Raw genomic sequence first — 23,734 nt, forward strand, 5'->3', positions numbered from 1 at the left:
GAGAGAGAGACAGAGTGAAAGCAGGGGGGGACAGAGAGAGAGAGGGAGACACAGAATCCAAAGCAGGCTCCAGGCTCTGAGCTGTCAGCATAGAGCCTGAGTTCAAAGCCGGGCTTGAACTCACAAACCGCGAGATCATGACCTGAGCCAAAGTCAGATACTTAACTCACTGAGCCACCCAGGTGCCCTGAAAGTCAAAATATTTAAATGACTCAGTAATATTTAGATGGTTTCTTGAAGACTAGGTTTATTACATGTTATTAAGAAAAAGTTAGAAATGTCTAAGAATTGCTAAACTTTAGAAGAGCTACTTTAAGGGCAGTTATCATCTGTCCTGCTTGCCTAAAAAAATCTCTTATTGCTATAAGATTGAGGGGGTATGAAATAAAGGCAAAGAAGCAGCTGGCTAGGAGTGTGTTAGGTGGTAAGAAAGCTACCTGGGAATTAAAAGTATGTGTCTACATCATTCCTGGGATCATCAAAAGTGATGGTCTTATTTTGCTTGTTCTTCACATCTAATAATATATGTTTAATGACTAATTCCATAAATCCTTTTGAGATTCCACTTATCAAATGACACTAGTAATATTTGTTTCCCTCTTCAGTTACTTTGGGCATATATAAGGTGGACCCAGTGAAAGCTGACCAAGTACTTTGGGAGAAACATTATAAATTATTGTGGCTGATTCTCCCCATCGCACATGACAGTAAAGCCAATTTCTGGATTCTTCCTGTCTCCCAGGCCAACTTCTTCAAGGAAAGATTGCAAACAAAAAAAAAAAGGTGTAATTATATCTATTACAGACAACTTCAAAGTGATGGTCATAATGCTCTGAGTCATTCCTATATTTCTGTGTGCGGTCAGCATCTTGGAGAGTCTGTGCTTAAAGGCACAGTGTCTTGAAGGGCACTTGAAGGGCACATCATAGCCATTAGATGAGTTTATGAATACATATAACTACTCTAGGAGCTCTAATGGAGGAAACAAGACAAGCACATAAGATGAACTTCTTATAGAGCAAATAACACCAAAAACTTTAGAGTCATACTTGATGCCACTCTTAATCAAGTTCCACATCCATAAAGTACATGGCTGTACTTTAAATATATGTATTACTTCTCATGTCCTGGTCCAAGCTGCCATTATCTATTACCTAGAATATTGCATTAACCTCTTAATAGGTCTCTCTGCTTTGAACTTGTTACTCCTACAATCTATTCTCCAGACTGCTTTTAAAAAAAAATATAAGTCAGGGTGCATCTGGGTGGCTTAATTGATTAAGCATCCAACTCTTGGTTTGGGCTTAGGTCATGATCTCACAGTTCATGAGATTGAGCCCCATTTCAGACTCCATGCTGATAGCACAGAACTTGCTTGGAATTCACTCTCTCCCTCTCTCTGCCCCTCCCCTGCTCTTACTAGTGTGCATGCTCTCTCTCTCAAAATAAACTTAAAAATTATGTGTATATATATATACATATATATATATACACATATATATACACATGTCAGAATATGTCGCCAACAGACACATGAAAAGATGCTCAACATCACTCATCATCAAGGGAATACAAATCGAAACCACAATGAGATATCACCTCACACCTGTCAGAATGGCTAAATCAAAAACACAAGAAACAACAAGTGTTGGTGAGGATGTGGAGAAAAAAGAACCCTTGTGCACTGTTGGTGGTAATGCAAATTGGTGCAGCCACTATGGAAAACAGTATGGAGGTTCCTCAAAAAATTAGAAATAGAACTACTCTGTGATCCAGGAATCCCACTACTGGGTGTTTACCCAAAAAATGCAAAAACACTAATTTGAAGGGATACATGCACCCTGTGTTTATTGCAGCATTATTTACAATAGTCAAATTATGGAAGCAACCCAAGTGTCTGTCTATAGATGAGTGGATAAAGAAGAGGTGGTATATATACACAATGCACAATGGAATATTATTCAGCCATAAAAAAGAATGGAATCTTGCCATTTGCAAGAAGATGGGTAGAGTTAGAGAGTATAAAGCTAGGTGAAATAAATCAGTCAGAGAAAGACAGATACCATATGATCTCAATCATGTGGAATTTAAGAAAGAAAACAAACAAGTAAATGGAAAAAAAAGAGAGACAAACCAAGAAACCGACTCTTAACTGTAGAGAACAAACTGATGGCTACCAGAGGGGAGATGGGTGGGAGAAATAGGAGATGGGGATTAAAGGGTACACTTATTGTGATTAAAGAGAGAGAGAGAAGAGAAGAGAAGAGAAGAGAAGAGAAGAGAAGAGAAGAGAAGAGAAAAAAAAGGAATATGTCACTTTTGTCCTTAAACTCTTTCAATGGCCAAAGTGTTCATTACAGCCTATGCAGCCCTATATGGTCTGCCCCCCACCCCCACCCCATGTTTCTTTGACTTCATCTCAAGTCCTTCCATCCCTTTCTTATTCTACTCCAATTTGCCAGCCTCTAAGCCACTCCTATCTTAGAGTCTTGGCACTAACTATTCCCTCTGCCTTGATTGTGCATCCCCTAGACGTTCATTTGGTGTGCTGCATTACTTTCAGCTTTCTATTCAATTGTCTTTTTTTTTTTTTTACATAAAGGCATTTCCTAACCACTCCATCTAAATTAGAACACTCCATCATTCTTTATTCCCCATATTCTGCTTTTTCACCATAGCAATTATTACCTCCTAGCAGTTATAAATTTATTTGCTTATAGTCTGTCTGCCTTTCCTACTACAAGCATTTCATGAAGGCAGAAAAGGGACATGTTGAGGATAGAGTATGAAGAACAGAGCTTGGTATGAAATTAATTAAGTAAATGAAATAAATATGATATTATAATCCATAATTCATATGAATTCATATATAGACACTATAAAATCTGATCATTTATTCTAATCATTCCATTTATAAATTGGCATATAATAATCTACCTCAAAACATAAAGACTTAAAATAGTAGCACTCATTTGTTTTGCTCATGAATCTGCAATTTGGGCAAAATTGTTGGGAAGGCTTATTTCTGCTCCATTTGGCAACAGCTAAAGTAGCTCAACTGGGTCTGGAAAGATTCATTTGAGATGGTTCATTCACATGGCTGGTAAGTTGGAGCTTGGTATTGGCTAGGAGCTTGGTTCCTCTCCATGGGCTCTCTGTGACTTCTCCCGATTCTGCACAGAATAATGGCTAAGTTCCAGGACAGTGCTCCAAGAAAACAAGGTGTGGTTTTTACAGTACTCCGTGAGTCAAGGTAGTCACAAAGGCCCACCCAAAAGGAAAAGAGGCATGGATTTTGCCTCCTAAAGGAGGAGTGGCTTGATTCTAGAAGCACATGCAGAATGGGCCATATTGTTGTAGTTATCTTTTAAAAATATAATCTGCTATGTAATTAAACCAATCTTTGAGACACTGTAAAATAATTATAAAAACAGAAACATTGGTGTGTATGGAACTGTCCTATATAATAGCTACACTTTTCTTACACTCATGTTAAAAAGTTATGCTTAGAGGATCTCAGAAAAAAAATTCAATTTCTCTCTGGACTTTACCTCTGATGCTGCCTCCTGGGGCTCTTCTCCAGCTTCCATAAACACCTCTTCAAATAGGACTTCAACCAGGACTGAATTCTTGCTCTTTTTTCTCCTCCACTATTAGACAATTATATTAAATAAAATTTAAAATACCAATAAAAAGTCAGTAAATGTATTCTGACCACATATCTTAAATGTTCTAATTCCTAATCGACATCTTTTTCAAATATTCCTCTTTCTGTGCAATTGAATAGACATGGGTTAAAATCCTGGCCTTCGCAAATACTGTCTGAACAACCTTTGTGAACTACTTGTTTGCAATCTTTGTCAATTTTTTTTTTAACATTTATTTATTTTTGAGAGACAGAGAGAGTCAGAGCAGGAGTGGGGGAGGGGCAGAGAGAGAGGGAGGCACAGAATCCGAAGAAGGCTCCAAGCTCTAGCTGTCAGTGCAGAGCCCAATGTGGGACTCGAACCCATGAACTGTGAGATCATGACCCGAGCTCAAGTCAGACACTTAACCCACTGAGCCACCCAGGTGCCCCAAGTCAATTTTTTTTATTGGCTTCTTAGTGTCTTCTATTGATTCACAAGTGATGTAACAAGAACATTAACTCTTTCCCCCCTGGGTTGTTGTTAACCTTTCAATTTTATGTGAAATATTTGTTGACAAATATAAGTTGATAGTTGATTATGGGTAATTTGGTATTGCTTGCAGTGTCTCTGTGCACCAGAAGGAGGAGTGCGATCAGAAAGCTGCCAAAACATAAAATTGTATTTCAAGAAGCAAAAGGCAAATAGGGAAATGAACAAATGACCAACTCCTTTACATCCAAATGTACCTGAAGAAAAGTGCAACTACTGGCTACTGTCCCCAAAACTGTGAGATAGAGGATATAGGTGAAAGCCTGGGAGAAGCTTGTCACAATTGCTTTATTTCCAATAACAGAGGGGCAGAGCAGGTCAGTTTGAATGTGTGTGTGTGTGTGTGTGTGTGTGTGTGTGTGTGTGTGTGTATGTGTGTTTCAAGGGATGGGGTGAATGCCTCAGGAAGAGAAGGTGATTCATAATAGACTCAGTAGGTGTCAGCAAATGACTCTACAATTCACAGTGCTGTTACCTTAAAACCAGGAAGTAAGAACAAGACTTTATAAACATTGTACAAGTCATGTTCATGTACACTTGTGAGTTTGGCCCTAAAACAGGAGACAACCTCTATGTGTGCCACAACTGTCCTTTGTATTTCAATCTTCTATAGCACACAGATGGACACACTGTCTTTAGCATGGAATTGATTATATTTCCTGGCCCCACTGTCTCCTAATTTTTGCCCCTCTCTTTAATGCTTTAATACCTGCTGCCAACCTTTTGTTGAGGCAAAGACCAGCTCATTGTGAAATGCCTTTTCAAGAATAGCTGAGACTCAGTAGTAGTGAATTGTATATTTTAAGGACCTTAAGGGACTGAAGCAATTTTGAGATGCCTTCAAGTTTGAAAGCAACAAACTAGACCATCTTGGGTGCCAGAGCAAGGGGAGCATCAAAGAGGGAGAAGAGCTTTAGTGTCCACACAATCTTCATTAGCACCACAGTAATTGATATAGACAATTAGTATTTTCTCAGTTTCTCTTAAGTGCTATGTAAATGCAGCTCTAAGATCTGTTCCCTCACCCTACTTTCCCACCTAGGAAGCTGTCTGTCCCATCCCCCTGCTATGTAGAAATCCTGAAGCCATTGCTAGTTTGTTATTTGCAGTGACCCACAACATTTGGCTTCCTGTCTTGGCTCAATGGTTACAGCCTTATCTTTGGTTTTTGAGGACATGCAATTGAGAGCCTTTGAACTTTGCCCAACTTCAAGTCTCACACAGCCAGTGTAGTTGCAATGTTTACATTGGAATAACAGGTTCTGATCAACATCAGTATGAGCACAAGTAGGTGTAGTTTTAACTTCTCTACTAAACTGGAATGTTTGCCCTTATTTTACTGTGTGTACTTTCTTTGGTTGTTTAATTATGGAAGTGATCATTGAAACATTAAATCATAGGTAAAGTAAAGGATTAGACATAAAATTTCTAAAATGACTCTGCTTTAAAACCAACCAACGTACAACAACTCTTCTGTTCACCAAGAGTGTAAAATTAATGTGACTTTCTAGATGACAGATTTTACATTTTGCTGTTACCATTACTTGACACATTTGTTAAAGAATCATAAAATAAATTCTTTTCCTCATAGCAAAGTAAGTTTTTTTCTATGATAGACTATATACTTCTCTCTCTCTCTCTCTCTCTCTCTTTCTCTGCTAGAATTCCTCTTGGGAAGAGCACAGTATTTACTGGAGGAAATATTTGGTAAAGATGCTGGTGTAAAGGGTGAGACCTTAAGGACATGTTCAAGCAGCAAGCTTGCTAAATTGCTATGCAGAAAGCCAGATGAAGAATTTGTTTTTCTTTTGAGAGGAACTAGGGTGGATAAGAGAGGGGAAAGGAGGCAGAGGAGAGCAAAGCCATTGTAGTAGCTTTCTGTGAGTTGACCCCTCTATATGACCCCACCCACGTATCTTCAGTGAAGTCTACTAAAATTCACAAAAAGTTGGTGGAAGCAAATTTCTTGTGAAAACTCATCAAGGGCTGAGTTCGCAGAAGGCATTAATGAAAGAGGAACAAAAACAGTAAGCCTCAAAATATGAGCCAAAGACAGAGATCACCATGACGTCATAAGCCACTGGGAGTTAACACAAATCTTGATTAGGACATTGGATTTTACAGATCTCAGAAATGGAGGGATTGAGCTCTCTGAGGAGCAAGGGAATTACCCAGATGACTCAAATAATCATCAAAACGAATTATTTGGGGAAGGTAGAGCACTGCCTGTCACAAATCTTCAAGCCTGACAGTTCAAGTTAAAAGGAAGGATACTACTGCCTAACTTTATAATTTGCAAATTTAAAACCCATATAAGAATTAGGGTTTTTTGTATTACCTTAAGAATCTACTGGTTCTGTTTTTTAAAACTCCTTCTCCCACCCCCCAAAGTCTGCAGAAATACATCTTATTTTAAATTTTTTTTTAACGTTTATTTATTTTTGAGACAGAGAGAGACAGAGCATGAACGGGGGAGGGTCACCGAGAGGGAGACACAGAAGCCGAAACAGGCTCCAGGCTCTGAGCTGTCAGCACAGAGCCCAACGCGGGGCTCGAACTCACGGGCCGCGAGATCATGACCTGAGCCGAAGTTGGCTGCTTCACCGACTGAGCCACCCAGGCACCCCATCATCTTATTTTAAAGTAGGTAACCAGGAGTATTTGACTGGCTCAGTTGGTAAGGAGTATGACTCTTGATCTTGGGGTTGTGAGTTTGAGCCCCATGGTGGGTGTACAGATTACTTAAAGAAAATAAAGCCTTAAAAAAATAATTAAATAGCTAAGTATTAGAAAATGGGATGTAAGACTGGAATATTGATGTACCTAAGAATTGACTTTGATAAATCTTCCCAGAGCTAATTTATGTTGCTTTCACGCTCTATTCTTTTGCATCCTGTTTCTTTGGAATGGATGTTTAGCTGAACTTGTTAAGTCCTGGGTTTTGGAGTGAGCAGTTTCTCCATTTCAACATGGCTCTATCACTTACTACCTCTTTGACCTTTAAATTCTTTTTCTAGAAAATGGCAGTAATAATTGTACCTACCTCCAGGAGTTACTGTGAGGACTAGAGAAATACTCACTGTTCTTTCTTATTTGTAGTATTGATGGAAATACACATAGCCTAAATTTTACACTGATGTTTCATCATCCTCTCAGTTTTCAGGTTTATCTCTTGAAATAGATATGGGAAAGTGTTTGGGCCTAAAGACAAAAGGAGTTTCTCTTGAATAGGGCTAGACATAAACAAAGTGGATGAGTGACAACAAGGGATTTTTCAGAAGGACCACAACTGGAAGGCTCCATAGCTATTAAATGCCCCTCAACTGTTGGCTAATATTCCATGATCAGAAATCTAGCTATTTAGGTAAAGATTTTGCTCAAATATAAATACAAATACTACTGGGAAAGATAAATTTGGAGTGAATAATATTCTTAAATATTCTTTTCCTAAGAAGAGGGGTTTTGAATGAGATTACGATGAAGGAGAAAATATAAGAGCAATGGACTTCTGATAATCATAAAAAGAGGAAACAATTAGAAAGTCGAGAAGAAGAGTGTTCCAAAGACAAATGAAAGACTTAGTGATTAAAATGTTATAGTTAAGAGAGTTCATCTGCAAAGTCCTGATATTGTAGCAGATTATGAATCTGGGCAATGTTAGACAAGCCAACACAGAGAGTGGGAACTTCAGTCTGTGTGTGTTGTCTTGGAAGACAGAGTGAGTGGTTAGGCTTGCCTACCTGCCTCTGTAAGATTGTTTAACCATGCTGTTGGAATTTATCTGGCGAATTTCTCTGGAAACTCATGTGGTCTTGGAAACAGAAGGTTAGAAATGAGGCTCACAGCAAGTATAGTGGCCCCACTCAGACCTGTGGCTCTCAGCTTTGATGTAATTTCCATGATTTCACTAGAGACTTGGGGACTGAGCAAACACAGGAGATCTATTCAAGACCAAAAGGATTTCCTAAATCATGGACTTGTCAGGAGTTAGGCTCAGGTTTGAGTCCTGACTCAATGGCTTATTTATTGTGTGAATTTAGCAAGTTGCCTAAGTGTTCTAAACCTCAGTTTTTTTCATGTGTAAAATAAAGATTAATAATACCTCATGGGGTTGTTGTGAGTATTGAATGATATAGTTCACAAAACAAATGAACAAAGAAGCAAAGAGGCAAACAAACAAACAAACAAACAAACAAACAAACAAAAAACAGACTCTTAAAATACATAGAACAAACTGGCAGGTGCCAGAGGGGAGATGGGTGGGGAGATGGGTAAAATAGATAAAGGGGATAAAGAGGTACAAACTCCCACTTATAAAATAAATAAGTCACAGAGAGGAAAAGTACAGCATAGGGAATACAGTCAACAATATTGTAACAACATTGCTTGGTGACAGATGGTGACTACACTTACTGTGGTGAGCAATGAGTAATGACAGAATTATCAAATCATTATGTTGTACACCTAAAACTAACATAATGCTGTATGGTAATTACACTTCAACAAACAAATTATATATATAGTTCATCTGAAGTGCCTAGCATTATACTTGGCAATAATAGATATAGTTTTATCAATCACAATACATTACAATACATTAATCAAACACTAATGTAAGTGTTCCTGTGAGGGGATTTTGTAAATGTGGTTAACATGTACAATTGGTTGGCTCTAAGTAAAGGAGATCACCCTTGGTAATGTGAATAGGCCTCATCCAATCAGTGGAAGGCCTTATGAGCATAAACTGAGACTTCCTGGAGAAAAAAATTCTGCCTCAAGTATGCAGCATAAAATCCTGTTTGAGTTTTTAGTCCGCCAGCCTGCGCTACAAATTTTGGACTCAATATTGGAACATCAACTTCTGCCTGAGTTTCCAGCCTACCAGTCTGCCCTACAGATTTCAGACTAGCCAGTCCCCCAAATCACATAAGCCAATTCCTTAAAATAAAGGAAGTGTGTGTAAGTGTGTGTGTGTGTGTGTGTGTGTGTGTGTGTGTGTATCCTATTGGTTCTGTTTCTCTGGAGAACACTGACTCGTACATGAAGACATAGATCAATACAAGATTTTTAGAAAATGGAGACAGCGGAAGAAGGAGAGAAGGCAAGAGAAGTTCTAAGAAAAATAGGATCCTCTATACAGCTAATTAGAACCAATTAAAATTTCCACAGAAGTGGGAGTCCCTCAAGTAGTATATAACCCAAATCATCCACAAGAAGTGGGCCTGGTTTCTCCAGAGAACTTTCAAACTTTCACTTCACTATTACTGAGGATCTTCTTCGTCTGTGAGTTGCTTGCTCTACCAAGCCCCTCCACAGTGGCCTTCTGGGATTCACTGGGAGGAGCTATCAGACTTGCCTCATTTTTCATGGCTGAGGTACTTTAGAGTTAGACTGAAGACAACGATGCTGTTCAAGAATCACTGCAGGAAGTCTGGCCCTCCAAGACTCCTATTCCTTAGTGGCTCTGGACAAAAGGTAAATGGCCACAAAATGCATGGGAGCAAAATTCTCCTCCAACCTGTAAGGATTCCAAGGATGGACTTTTTCCTGGTTTATGCCATGTACTGGCTGTTATGTCCCTAAAACGAATACAGATACAACATAGTGATTGGGATCAGAGCTGGAATTTGCTGTTTTAGGGTCCCAAAGGTCACCCAACTGTTAATTAAAACTCAGATAAATGGGGCGTTTGGGTGGCTCAGTCGGTTAAACATCTGACTTCGGCTCAGATCATGATCTCCTGGTCCATGGGTTCGTGCTCCACATCGGGCTCTGTGCTGACAGCTGGGAGCCTGGAGCCTGCTTCCAATCCTTGTCTCCCGCTCTCTCTGCCCCTCCCTTACTCACCTCCAGGATAGGGAAAAAGGATCTGTGGACAATATTTAGCAGGGAAAAGTGTGATCCATAGGATACCCTAGAATTTACCAACCAAAAAGCCAAAAAGGAGGTGATAAGAAAGGAAAAGTGTAGCCATGGTTGAAAACTGTTGATAAAAGTTCGGAGGACTGACTCAGGAATCAAACTGAGGGGTGAGGATGAATTGGGTAGACAATGAAGCTGATGACCATGAAACTGAAAGACTAGATTAAGGAGGCAAATACTGGTCAGATACTGGTAAAATTTTGTGTTGGTAGATATTAGAAGCTGGAGAAGGGATGGTAAAATATCCTCCAAACTGGGAAGGCACTCTCTGACTGAAAAGCTAAGCAAGCCACTCCAAACCATTTACACAGAGTTTATTTAGGTTAACTTACTGAGAGGAGGGTGTTGTGATGGCAGGGACCAGGCAGACAATGATCCAGGCGCTGGGCAGCTACTCTCCTCAAAGTCCCGAACTTAATCCACAGATTTTGTAGAGTGAGGGGATATGCAGAATTCATTGTTGTGAAGTCAAGAGTTTAACATTTAACAGACCTTGTGCACCATCTATGAGCCAGAGGGGAGGGAGGGGAAGAAACTATGTTATCTCTACTAGTTATCTAAACAACTTTAGGGAAGGTCAGAACAAGCCTTCCTTCATTCCATCAGGGCATATATCACCCTCCAAGGGGCCTGGAACACGTAGCCCTGAGGGAGGTCATTGCATGGGCATAGACAAGATGAGGGGCCAGAGATAGAGTAGCATTGTTGGCACTCCCAGGCTAAAAATACGTTTCTTCTTATTTTCCATGAAAGAAATAATTTGAAAAATAATGCAGCTATAAAATTGTAGAAAAATTATTGTTCATTTGACCAAAATCTGGGTCTTGATCTCATATCTCTGCCTACTCTGTATCTATGCCCAGGTGATTCAGTGCGCCTGGGGTAAAACACATAACCATGCCAAACGCTCTTATTTTAAATTCATGACTGTGAACTTCAAGTGGGTCATTGAGGATGTCTGGCAATTATACTACATTTCTCTAGTGAATTTATTTTTGCACTCTCCTAGACAACTATTTCATACCTTTTCTTGGCTCCTTAAACTGCCAATGTTTTTCCACTCTCACTCTCAGATTATGACATTTCTTCTTATTTCACCAAGAAATAAGCACAGCCAGAAAAGAATGTCCACAAATTCCCAGCATAACCACCTATCTACATGCCTTCTCTCCTGTAACAAGAAGAGAGCAGTGAATTGTCCATGATTCCATTTGGGGCTAACTCCTCTGCCTTGGCACTAGACCCCATCCCTTCTTACCCATGCCATGATGCTCCAGTAATTCTCTATCTTCTCTACTGCATCCTCAATTTTTCCTCTCTGATAAACCTTCCCCATCAGCACTCACACACGTTGTCTTGCTTTAATAACAAACAAAAAAACACTTTCTTCAACTACTCCTCCGTTTTTCACCTTTCTTTTATAACCAAACACTTTCTTTTTTTTATTTTTTTTAAAAATTTTTTTTTTCAACGTTTATTTATTTTTGGGACAGAGAGAGACAGAGCATGAACGGGGGAGGGCCACAGAGAGAGGGAGACACACAGAATCGGAAACAGGCTCCAGGCTCTGAGCCATCAGCCCAGAGCCCGACGCGGGGCTCGAACTCACGGACCGCGAGATCGTGACCTGGCTGAAGTCGGACGCTTAACCGACTGCGCCACCCAGGTGCCCCTATAACCAAACACTTTCAAATATTTGTCTGTTTCTCTGATTCTACTTTCTTTCCTTTTATTTCTTCTTGGACCTACTTCGGTCAGGCTTTTGCCTACAATGTTCATGGAAATAGTTCATTGTCACCAATGAGTTCTGTTGCTAAATCCTATGATCATTTCTCTTGACCCATCGATAGCAATTGACTCAGTATTCTTGCAATATTCTTTTTCTCTGGCTTCCCATACACTATACTCTCCCGGTTTCCCTTTCACTTCACTGGCTGCTCTTTCTCAGTCTCTATCATTAGCTCCTCTTCTGCCCAACCTTTAATTTTCCCCTAGTTAAAAGTCAGTCTTTGACCCTCTTTTCTTTTTCATCTATACTCACTCACTTAGTTCAATTTCATGGCTTTAGAAGTATTAGTAAGTATAGAAGTGCCTGGGCAGCTCAGTCAGTTAAGTGTCTGCCTCTTGATTTCGGCTTAGGTCACGATCTCAGGGTTTGCAGGCTCAAACTCCACATCAGGCTCTACACTGAGCATGGAGCCTGCTTAGGATTCTCTTTCTCTCCCTCTCTCTCTGCTCTCCCCATAAATAAATAAACATTAAAAAAAAAAACATATTCCTTAAAGGTTAAACAAAATATAAAAGTGTCAGTCAGTCTGATCTCATTTTTAAAAATAAAGAAACAGTAGGTATTCATATACTCAGAAATCAGACAGAAAGCAAATAGACTAAAAAATCAATTGTAATAATATTTGGTGATGAGATTACAAGTGATTTTAATCTCTGTGTTTTTCTGTAATCACATTTTATTTATTTATTAAAACAAATTTTTTTAATGTTTATTCATTTTTTTTTGAGAGACAGAGCATGAGCGGGGAAGGGGCAGAGAGAAGATAGACACAGAATCTGAAACAGACTCCAGGCTCTGAGCTGTCAGCACAGAGCCTGACACAGGGCTTGAACTCACGGACTATGAGATCATGACCTGAGCTGAAGTCGGACGGGCAAACGACTGAGCCACCCAGGTGCCCCTGTAATCACATTTTAAACAATTAATATGTAATGTTTCTGTAATCAGGTTAAAAAAAAAAAAAGGATTCGTGGCTGGAGGAAAACAGAGAGACTTACCCAGTGAACTTTAAAACAGTCTTTTCACACCCAAAGCATCAGAACACTTTGAAAATAATGAGAGGCATGCAGATTTGAAGCAATCTTTTAGGAGTGGGAGAGATGAAGTCTCAGACAACAACAACTATTCCAGCTTACTTGTGCTGTCGGGGGGGGGGGGGGAGGACGGACATATTTATATGTCCTAGGTGCTGAATGACTCAGAATCAGGGACATCTCCTGGTGGGGGTACAATGGGAAGGTCTGAAGGCTCAAGGATCCCATCCTCTCAAAAACTTTAGGCTCTGGGGATTTTCTTAGAAGTAGAATGAAAATTCACTGAGCATTTTTGTTCCCTAAAATCGGAATTTCAATAGTATTCCTTCTTGTTTACAAAATCAGTTTTTCTTGAAAAATGTCTTTATTGGGGTGCCTGGGTGGCCCAGTTGGTTAAGCATCTGGGTCCTCAGCTCAAGTCATGTGTGAGCTCTGGGCTGGCAGTGCGGGCCTGCTTGGGATCCTCCCTCTCCCTCTCTGTCTGCCCCTCCCCCACTTGCATACTCTGTCTCTCTCAAAATAAATAAATAAACTTAAAAAAAGTTTTTATTATGTAATATTTGCTCAAAAAAAAAAAAAAGAACATCTGTGTGTAACAAAACTCAACACTTAAAACAGACAGACTTGAACCTGGAACTTCACTTGGATACTAGACATTATCAATACCTTTATACATATTTGCACCTCTCCTTTCCTATCCTATTTGCCTGCCTCTCTCTCCAGGGAAAAAAACACTAAGTTGAATTTATCATTTCTATATCTATTTTAGTAGTTTTGTCGGGTATATCTATTTTCTTTCTTTTTTTTTTTTTCAATATATGAAGTTTATTGTCAAATTGGTTTCCATACAACACCCACTGCTCATCCCAAAAGGTGCCCTCCTCAATACCCATCACTCACCCTCCCCTCCCTCCCACCCCCCATCAACCTCAGTTTGTTCTCAGTTTTTAAGAGTCTCTTATACTTTGTCTCTCTTCCACTCTAACCTCTTTTTTTTTTCTCCTTCCCCTCCCCCATGGGTTTCTGGTAAGTTTCTCAGGATCCACATTATATCTATTTTCTTAAACAATGTATTATTTAGTTCTTTTTAGAATTTCCTAAAATTAGCATCATACTTTGTCATGCTTCCTGTAAGTTGCTTCTGCAACTCAGGCTTATGTTTTTAATGTTCATCCACATTGCTGTATGGAGCTGTAATTCATTCATTTTCACTGTTATATAATATCTCATTGTGTTAATATACCATATACATTCACCCATCAATGAATATTTGGTTTGTTTTCAGCTTTTTTTGTTGCTAACAATGCTCTATGAACTTTCTCAAACCTGTCTCCTGATACACATGTGTACAAGCTTTTCTAGGCCAATAGTTTTTATGCTTTTGTTCACTGCAACCCAAGTAATGAGTACATTTTATTCAGTAATTCAGTACACCATATGGCACAGAGAGCTAGCTGTTCATACACTTCCATACTGTAGAGACATTGTTGGAAAATAGAAGTCACTTAGAAGTTTATTTTCAAATTCTGAAACCTCTGGGGATGAAAATTAATTTCTCTATCTTTTTATCTTTAAGATACAAAGATAATAAAATTTTGTTGTTGACTTCTAATTTAGGTGCATTTTGTTCAGAGAAAATATTCCATATAACATCAATTGTTTGAAATTTGTTGAGACACGCCTTATTGACTGAAAAGTAGTCAAGTTTTAGAAATGTTCCCTACCAATTTCTATACATGTTTCATGTGTACTTGAGATGAATGGGTGTTCTCAAATTATTGGATATAGGTTTCTATCTTTATGTAATAAATCAAGGTTCCTAGTTACTTTGTTTAAATATATTTTTAAAAATATGTACAGGTGAAATGATTTACTCTCAGAAATTGCTTTAAAATATTCCAGTTCCTCTTACTCCTCAGAAATCATTAGAGAGGTATTTTATTACTTCTTTGTGTGTTTCATAACTTTAATATAATATTCCAAATATTCTGTACAAATTGCAAACACCATATTCAGTTACAAATGTATTATAAGTAAGGCTGAGCACTCTACAGGCCTGGTCACAGAATGGACGTGGAGTTTCTGGCTGCCAAGTGGTGGAAACCCCACCCACTGGCCAAAACCAGGTCACTCTGAACCCAAGACTTTGAAGAAAAGACGATCAGAGGGCCAAGGAACAGGGGCTACTGAGAAAGCAAGACTGGATGCACACACTAGAAGGAAAAGCGGCCCTTCCCAGGCCAGGCTGCTCACCGCACGAGCCTGGCAAACCCTGAGGCCTTGCCCACAATCCCCTGCCACGGCTGGTGGTCTGTAGGTCATGAAAAGGAGATCCTGGAGGCACTTGGGTGGTTCAGTGGGTGGGATTTCCGCTCAGGTCATGATCTCAGGGTTGGTGGGTTCGAGCTGGTGTAGGGCTCTGTGCTGACAGCTTGGAGCTTGGAGCCTGCTTTGGATTTTGTGTCTCCCTTTCCCTCTCTCTGCCCTTCCCCCACTCACGCTGTCTCTGTCTCCCAAAAATAAATAAAAATGTTAAAGAGGAAGGAAGGAAGGAAGGAAGGAAGGAAGGAAGGAAGGAAGGAAGGAAGAAAGAAAAGAAAATGAGCTGCTGCCCTCAGCTGCTGGCCTGGCCAGTCCAAGCGAGGTTCCTTCTATTCAGGCCTCCCTCCTGTGGGAGCTACCACCACACCCACCTGGCAAGTCACCCAGTCACCAATCACACACATGGTTTCAGAAACCGTACAGACAAGTGACAACATGAGTCCCAAGCCCTCACGAGCAGGAAAGAATAAATAAATGCGAGGATGAACCACAAACACTTGTGCCTCGGGGCTTGGGTGCACATACCCCCTACTCCACCCCAAGGAAGACAAAACCCAAGAAAGAACGCTCTAAGGAAAACAGGACTCTCCTCTACTGAGACAATTAGAGCAAAGGACACCAAGTGGTGGGAAACGCGAGGTGTGTGGGTTTCTTCACGTGAAAGAAGAATCCAGTCCAACTGCGAAGTGGTGTAATTGGTTCTAGATGCCTTGGAACCACATCCCCAGACATCTGCCCTTGGTATCAACTGACTTTCCACTGCCCCCAGGGTCTACAGGGCCATCCCAAGGGCAGGGCCTGGGAAAGTCCACTGAACTGCACCCAAGGCCTTAGAGGCTGCTGGAATCAAACCTTCTATTTCAGAAATGCATTTCTGAATGCATTGTACAGGTTAAGCAAAAATAAGAAGGGTAAAGGAAAAGTTAACCTCAAATCATGCACTTGAAAACAAGTTAAAAAAAAAAGAAAAGAAAAGAAAACAAGTTAGATGTAAGGACTGACAGTACGGTTGTGCTGTGGCCGCAGTGAGTCCTGAGTGCGATCTGCTGGCAGAGGCCCCACCTGCAGGGCACACTCACTTCTTCCTGCTGTTTGCACTAGGAGGGCTGGCTGGGCTCCTTGGGGTTAATTTTGACATCGTCCTCATTTTCTTCCTCCTCCTCACCTTCTAATTCCTCTTCTTCTCCTTCCTCACCTTCATCAAATTGTTGTCATCCTCTATGGCCTCCTCCAAAGTAGAGCATGGCCTACGGTACCATCTGCTCACAAAAGAAGTGTCCAATTTCAAAGTTGGAGGCTAACATGAATTCCAAGTCTTTATCCAGTGATTCTCCATTCCCAGATGCTTTCAGCTGGCTAAAGTTGAAAAATGAGTCGTTGGGGACTTGTTTGGCAATTGTTCTCACCGTGCCTGGGCCCTTATGTTTCTACTTTTTCTTGATTGCTTTGACTGTACATTTTTTCCTTTCTGCCAGTCAATAACACACCCGTCACAGTCAACTATTTTAGGACCTTCAAAGGAAAAGAGATCAGGCCTTATCTGGCTCTGATTTCATCCTAAATTTTTTTGTCAGGACTGAATTGGTAAATGGTCATTGGGTTCAAAGTGGAACTCTAATACAAAAGACATGTGCTGCCCAGGGTCTGAAAATTTCACTTTAATATCCTGCAGGTGCTTCAAGATCAGTTCATCATACTCCTGGATTAATTCACTTAGTGTATCTCATTTCAAAAGATTGTAAATCCAAACTCTGAAATTCCTTTGGGGTTTGGCTCCTCTGCTGTTGCTGCTTCTTCTTCTTCTTCTTCTTTTTTTTTTTTTTTTTGTTATGACTACTTTATTTTTCATGTCTTCAGCCAATTTATTGTCCTCTTCATTTTCACTTGTACCACTCTGATTCTGCATCTGCCAGCTCAACATCACCAATGATGAATTCTCTTCTCTTGCCAAAGAGAGGCTGGTACAGTCAGCATATTTTCTCTCCAGGCCATTGACCTCCTCATAGAACTTGGCCTCTATGTGAGCACATTCACCTGCAGCTGCTTCAACATGTTGATTCTTTTCACTGCTCTAGGTAAAGTGTCAACGTAACTTGAAGGAGTGTGGGAGACATTGTCAAACCATTCCTGTAAAGCTTCCAATATTTGAGGGTTCTGCATCACCTGGGGGTAAGCTTTTCTGTATTACTTGCATTTTTAGCAGCCTCTAAGCCATCTGAAGGAACACCATCTGAAAACCTGTTATCTGCCATCTGAATGCTTCGATCTCCAAATGGAAAGTTATGGCAACTCTCAGAAGCGAAGAACACGAAGAGCTCAAATGTGGGTACCTCGCTGGATTCCGCTCCTTCAGATTCCACTTCTTTTTATTTTATTTTTTTTTAATGTTTATATTTGAGAGAGAGAGAGAGAGAGAGAGAGAGAGAGAGAGAGGCAGAAAGAGAGAGGGGGACACAGAATCCAAAGCAGTTTCCAGGCTCTGTTGCCTTAAGACAACAGTAAACATTTATTATCTCTTACAGTTTCTATGTATCAGGAATTTGGGAACAGCTTTCTGACTGGTCCTGGCTTGGGGTTTCACATGAGATTCAGACAGATGTCATTTAAAAAGTTCCCAGGGGCTGAAGGATCCACTTCCGTGGTGGCTGGTTGAGTGGCTGTCAGATTTGTCCTGGGTGATGATGGGATTTTTTTTTTTCTTCATAAAGCCCCTCACACATGGTGACTGCCTTCCCCCAAAGCAAGCCATATAGGAAAACATGGCAAAAACTCCAGTGCCCTGATGATTTAGCCTCAGAGGTTATACTCTGTCTCTTTTGCTGCATTTTACTGGTTACACAGACCAGCCCTCATTCAATGTGTGAGGGTCTGTACAGGCTCATGAAGAACTGGCAGTTAAGATCACTTGGCCAAATTAGAGGATGGCTATTACATGTATCTAGAAAAGTGTCTACTACAATAACCAGCTTTAATAAGTATAACATATATAAGGCTCAGGGAAAGCAGGATTTACTGGAACCAGGGATTCTAATATCTTCAAGATGTTCTCCATCTCATTTTTGTTTCCCTGAATATAGCCAGGATCTCTGGGTTCATATCTTTAGAGCTTCATAATGAGAAGGCAACCAGCTCTGGTTTGAAAAATCCCAGGGCATGACTCTCCCAGTCCAGTCAGTGTGGTCATGGGGTAAAGTGATTGGTTTAGCTTGAGTCAGGCACCTACACCTGCTGATAGAAGACAGAGGGGGTGTGGGCAGATGAAAATAGTACAACTCCCTCAGCTAGGTTATGTACTCCCCATTTTGTATGTTTCCACTGTAATATATATATTCCACCATATGAAAGAATATATTGTTATTGTCCATTTATTTGTTCATATGTCTGTCTTTTACACCAGACTAAATGTTCTTACACTAAAGCCTGAATACAGGTACTACATTTTTGTAACTCCAAACAATATAGGCTTTGTAGTGAAGAGAGACTGATGCTTGCATTTTTGCTTTTCCTTTTACTATCATTGTGGCTTTGGACCAGCCTTAGTTTCCTCATCTTGTAAATGGGTCTAACGATGCCTGCCTCACGTAGAAGCACATAATGTTATTGCTGACATGTAGGAGCTGAGAGTGTTAGTTTTTGTCCTTCTTAGGAAACTGCCTGACACAATTGTATATACTTAATATGTTTGTGTGTGAATGACTGAATGAATGAGTAAATAAATGAAGCACTCTTAGGGTTCACTTGTAATGAGCATTCTTGCGCAGGGTTCACTTGTAAATGAGGATCGTAATAGGGTTATGGTGAAGATTAAGATAGATGAAAAGTGCTTCCATAGCCCAACTCATGGTAAGACTTCTAAAATATAAGCTATCATTATTAGAGAGGCAGTCTTCTAAAACCAACATATTATAGGAGATCTCTTTCAAGAGAATGGGAGAATAGTGGAGAATAGAATATTTCTTATTTAGATATCTCTCACAAAGTATATCACTTGTTTCTGTATTTCACAGTAAACTCCCGGTTAATAGCCCTAAGTAATACACATGCAATATCCATTGATAGAACACAATAGTCTACAGTATTCCAAAAGCTCAAGAGTAAAAAAATAACCACAAAGGTAAGTCCTACCAGATTAATAATTTTGTCTAGTGCCAAATCCTAAGAGCTGAAATCACCTAACATTTAGAAGCTTCTATCTAGCCGATGCCTCAGAGTCAGCACCCTAAACACAACAGTTCATATTCAGTTGTCATTCTGAGACATATCAAACCATTTAAGAAAGGAAGGAAAAAAGAAGAAAGGAAGGAGGTAGGGGGAAGGGAGGAAAATAGAGAGGAAGGAAAGGTGGAAGAAAACAAAATCAATTAGTTTTTCATAAGACCAAAAAGCTTTGGTTACTGCATTTTTAGTCCTCCACATTCCCAGCTTCCTCTAAAGGTCCTACTAACATATGTATAGAGAACTGAAAGGGTGTTAAATGGGTGGATCCCAGTGGCAATGTCATTGTAAACACTCCCTATGAGTCAGCTATAAATTCAATTGAAATCCCTAGTCTCCTGGTCTTCTCTGCTTATCATGGTTACCAAAATGACTGCTGCCTTCAGAAATGCTAATGGGAAACAGGTAAATGTCTACAGTGTTTGATTTTCTACTAGAACTTATAAAAATGTAAGCACTGCAACAGGAAATATTTTGTTATTGAGTTAGAGTTTATATACGTTGCTTAGTCTTTGAAACACAGAACAGCTTGGCAACACTTATTCAGTTTTATTTTAAGAATGTTATTGTATTTTGACTATTTGAGGGATTAACAAGAATTTATGGAGTGTTAGGTTTAATTTTGCACCTGTAAGAAAGGTATTTTAGTAATTGACTTTTTGTAATTCAGTAGTTTCTGCCCTTGATGTAATTAGCTACTGGTTATCTTTTTTGAATGTACATTCTCAGAGGAGAACTGATGAGTCCATAAGGCCTTCAAATTTCTCATGTGGAGAAAAAGAATAGCTGAGAAAAATGACTGGGTACCACAGTATTCATTCATAGTTCCACATGGTGATAATGTTGAAAGTTGTGTGGTCTTTCAATGATGACTTCAGCAGTTGTTGCTTCCCTTGTTGTTTAGGAGTGCAGTTTGTAATAAAAGCTAAATTAATTTTACTGTAAAGTAATGCTTTCTTAATGTAGCTTCCTCATCCTTTTTTTGTGGAGGAGAGGGCAGAGTGTTAATTAACATTAGCTAAAGTTTGTGCTTTACTGTTAGACCATTTTCACATGAAATAACACATCTCACAATACATCAATCTTTGGCAACTCTTATTTGCCTGATGAAGACACAGAAGCTTACAGAGTTTATTTATTTATTTATTTATTTATTTATTTATTTATTTATTTTAACGTTTTTTATTTATTTTTGAGACAGAGAGAGACAGAGCATGAACGGGGGAGGGTCACAGAGAGAGGGAGACACAGAATCTGAAACAGGCTCCAGGCTCTGAGCTGGCAGCACAGAGCCCGACGCGGGGCTTGAACTCACAGAGCACGAGATCATGACCTGAGCCGAAGTCAGCCGCTTAACCGACTGAGCCACCCAGGCGCCCCAACTTACAGAGTTTAAAGACCCATTAACAGGTGGTAGAGTCAGGATTTTTCTAATCAGAGTCTTTAAAAAAAAATCCTTATTCTTTTTAATTTTGCACCTTGGTGCTTTGTGGCTTTGGATAACAGCAATTACAATAGCTACCATTTGTTGAATGCTTATTATGTGCCTTGCATATACTATTTCATTTAACTGTCACTTCAGTGCTTAGGTAGATATGATTATTCTTATTTCCAGTTTACGGATGATAAGATTGGATCTCAAAGAGGTTAAAGCACAATTTTGACAAGCACACTTGAAATTTTAGGTCACAATCTAGTCACTTGCATGAATGTAGAGGTTACTAGTTCCCAGATAATTGGATAGTTTACGTGGAATTACTGTTCTAGTGGCAGCAAATTTTATCTTGCTTTAAAACAGTTATCTCAGAAAGTCAAGAAAAGAACAGGCTTTTGCTGGGTGGGATAAAAATTGGCACTCTATTGATGTCTCATTTTGGTTAGAAGCTGTTGTTGGATTGATAGTGTGAATGTCTAATATCACATATAAAAATGATGCCCAAACTCTAGAGCCAGAGAGCTGGTCGTTTACCACAACTGTGGCAGATCTAGTCTCTCTACCTGTGCACGAAGTGCCAAGAGAGGGCAATAGACTTCTGTCAATTAACAATGTTCTTTTCTAAGATAATGTGTCTTGCAAACAATAGAATATGGTAGAAGTAAAGTGGTAAGTTTAAAGCCACCCTCATGTTCTTTTCTAAGATAATGTGTCTTGCAAACAATAGAATATGGTAGAAGTAAAGTGGTAAGTTTAAAGCCACCCTCATAACCTCAATATCTGGAGAGGCCACAACTTTTGTGCTTAACTTAAATTTGGATTCATGTTGTGGAAAGCAATGAGCCAAGTGAAATAGGCTTTCACTATTTCATCATGAACTTTTTCATTTTTTCAAAGCAGAATATTTTGAACATTAGGAGTTGCACCGGAGTATTGTTTCTCCTTTTTCATTCATTAATTCATTCATTCATTTTTAATGTTTTTATTTATTTTTGAGAGAGAGGGAGAGAGAGAGAGAGAGAGAGAAAGAGAGAGAGAGAGCAAGCCGGGGAGGGGCAGGGAGAGAGAGAGGGAGACATAGAATCCAAAATCCAGGCTCTGAGCTGGAGCCCAATGCAGCAAGAGCCCGACGCAGGGCTCGAATCCAGGAACTGTGAGATCATGACCTGAGCCAATGTCAGAAGTTTAACTGACTGAGTCACCCAGGTGCCCCTCTTTTTTTTTTTTTTTTAACTTTTTTTATTTTGAGAGAGAGAGAGAGAGAGAGAGAGAGAGGCTGAGTTTGAGTTGGGGAGGGGCAGAGGGAGAGAGGGAGAGAGAGAGAATCCTAAGCTGACAGTGCAGTGCCTGATGTGGGAGTTGAACTCACAAACCATGAGATCATGACCTGAGCCAAAGCTGGACCCTAAGTGACTGAGCCACCTGGATGCCCCTCTCCTTTTTCTAGTAGAGCACTGCCAAGAATACTTTCGATGGATGGAATGTTCTATATCTGTGCTGTCCAAGATAGTAGCCAGTAGCTATGTGTGACTATTATTGAGCGCTTGAAATGTGGGAGTGGGAGTGGGAAACTCAAATTTTAATTTAAGTTTAAAGGTAAACCAATCACATGTGACTGGTGGCTGCTGTATTGGACAGTGCAGTCAGAGAATGTAACTGAGATGCCCTGGCTCTCTAAGGAAGCCTCAAATACCAGGAGACCAGGGTGAGTGTGGGGTGTTGTTCACAAATGGGTTTGACTACACTGGTGAGTTCCTCTTCCATACACTGGGTAGTTTTTGCCTCTCAAGGAAATGCCTCCTTTGCTTTTCCTTTCTGTGAGCAATGACTCACATGCCTGACTTATAAAACACCTTTGGCACTTGAGAGCATGGTGTTCTGAGATTTAACCCTTGCCAGGTTTAGAGGGAACAGAGCTCAGACGCTATCCTGTACAGTGACAAAAATCAATGCCAAGGGGTTGCAACATTAGAACAGAGAAAACTTTGAACTGCTAATTGAATTGACCTCAAATTTGTCTCCAAGGTGGGTGCCACTGCCCACTGCACCCATGCTTCCTCTATTTTGAAGTTCCAGAGTGTGAACAGCAGAGTGGTGGAGAGCTGGAGCAGAGGTGGTGTTGGTGTGGAATTCACACGGTGGAATTTCACTTACGCAAGTGCTCAAGCACTTGTGAGAAATCAGAATTAGCTATTTCTCTGGTTAGATTGAGCTATTTCAGTGACAAGTTAAAGTGTAAGCTCTTTTGTCAAAAAAATTGAGTGAGTGAAGGAAAGGCATAAACCAGGGAGATTGCTGGAGGGTCAGGGCTAATGGAAAAAACTCCTTTCCTCAGGCCAATGACTTCATTTAAGATAAAGTATCTCAGCATTTAGCACAGCAGTGCTGATTATTTAGATTATTTGGAATATATGGGCATGTATATATATTTTCTATATATGTATATGTGTAGGGCCAATTAAAAAATATAATTTCGGGGTGCCTGGGTGGCTTAGTGGGTTGGGTGCCTGACTTTGGCTCAGGTCATGATCTCACAGTTCATGAATTCGAACCCCACATCAGGCCCTGTGCTGACAGCTCAGAGCCTGGAGCCTGCTTCAGATTCTGTGTCTCTCTCTCTGCCCCTCCCCTGCTCACTCTCTGTCTCTCTCTCAAAAATGAATAAACATTAAAAAAAAATATATATATATATATAATTTCAATCAATAAAATCACCAAGCTTATTATTTACCATTCATTGAAAATACATTGAACAGCAAGTATGCAAAAAAGCACTTGGGCTACTGAGAAGCCTAAGACAGACTATGATTCCAATCATTGCAAAGCTCTTGATCTAGTG

At 39.9% G+C, this 23,734-nt stretch overlaps 1 pseudogene; it reads right to left on the reverse strand.

Moving 5' to 3' along the window:
* Window positions 1–963: 963 nt before the first annotated feature.
* LOC124514311 (nucleosome assembly protein 1-like 4) lies at window positions 964–17,497 on the reverse strand (annotated as a pseudogene).
* Between the last annotated feature and the right edge of the window lie 6,237 nt (window positions 17,498–23,734).

This window comes from Lynx rufus, unplaced genomic scaffold, assembly GCF_022079265.1.
Source record: "Lynx rufus isolate CCGP_SWC_20201006 ecotype Redwood Valley unplaced genomic scaffold, mLynRuf1.p SCAF_2, whole genome shotgun sequence".
NCBI lineage: Eukaryota > Metazoa > Chordata > Mammalia > Carnivora > Felidae > Lynx > Lynx rufus.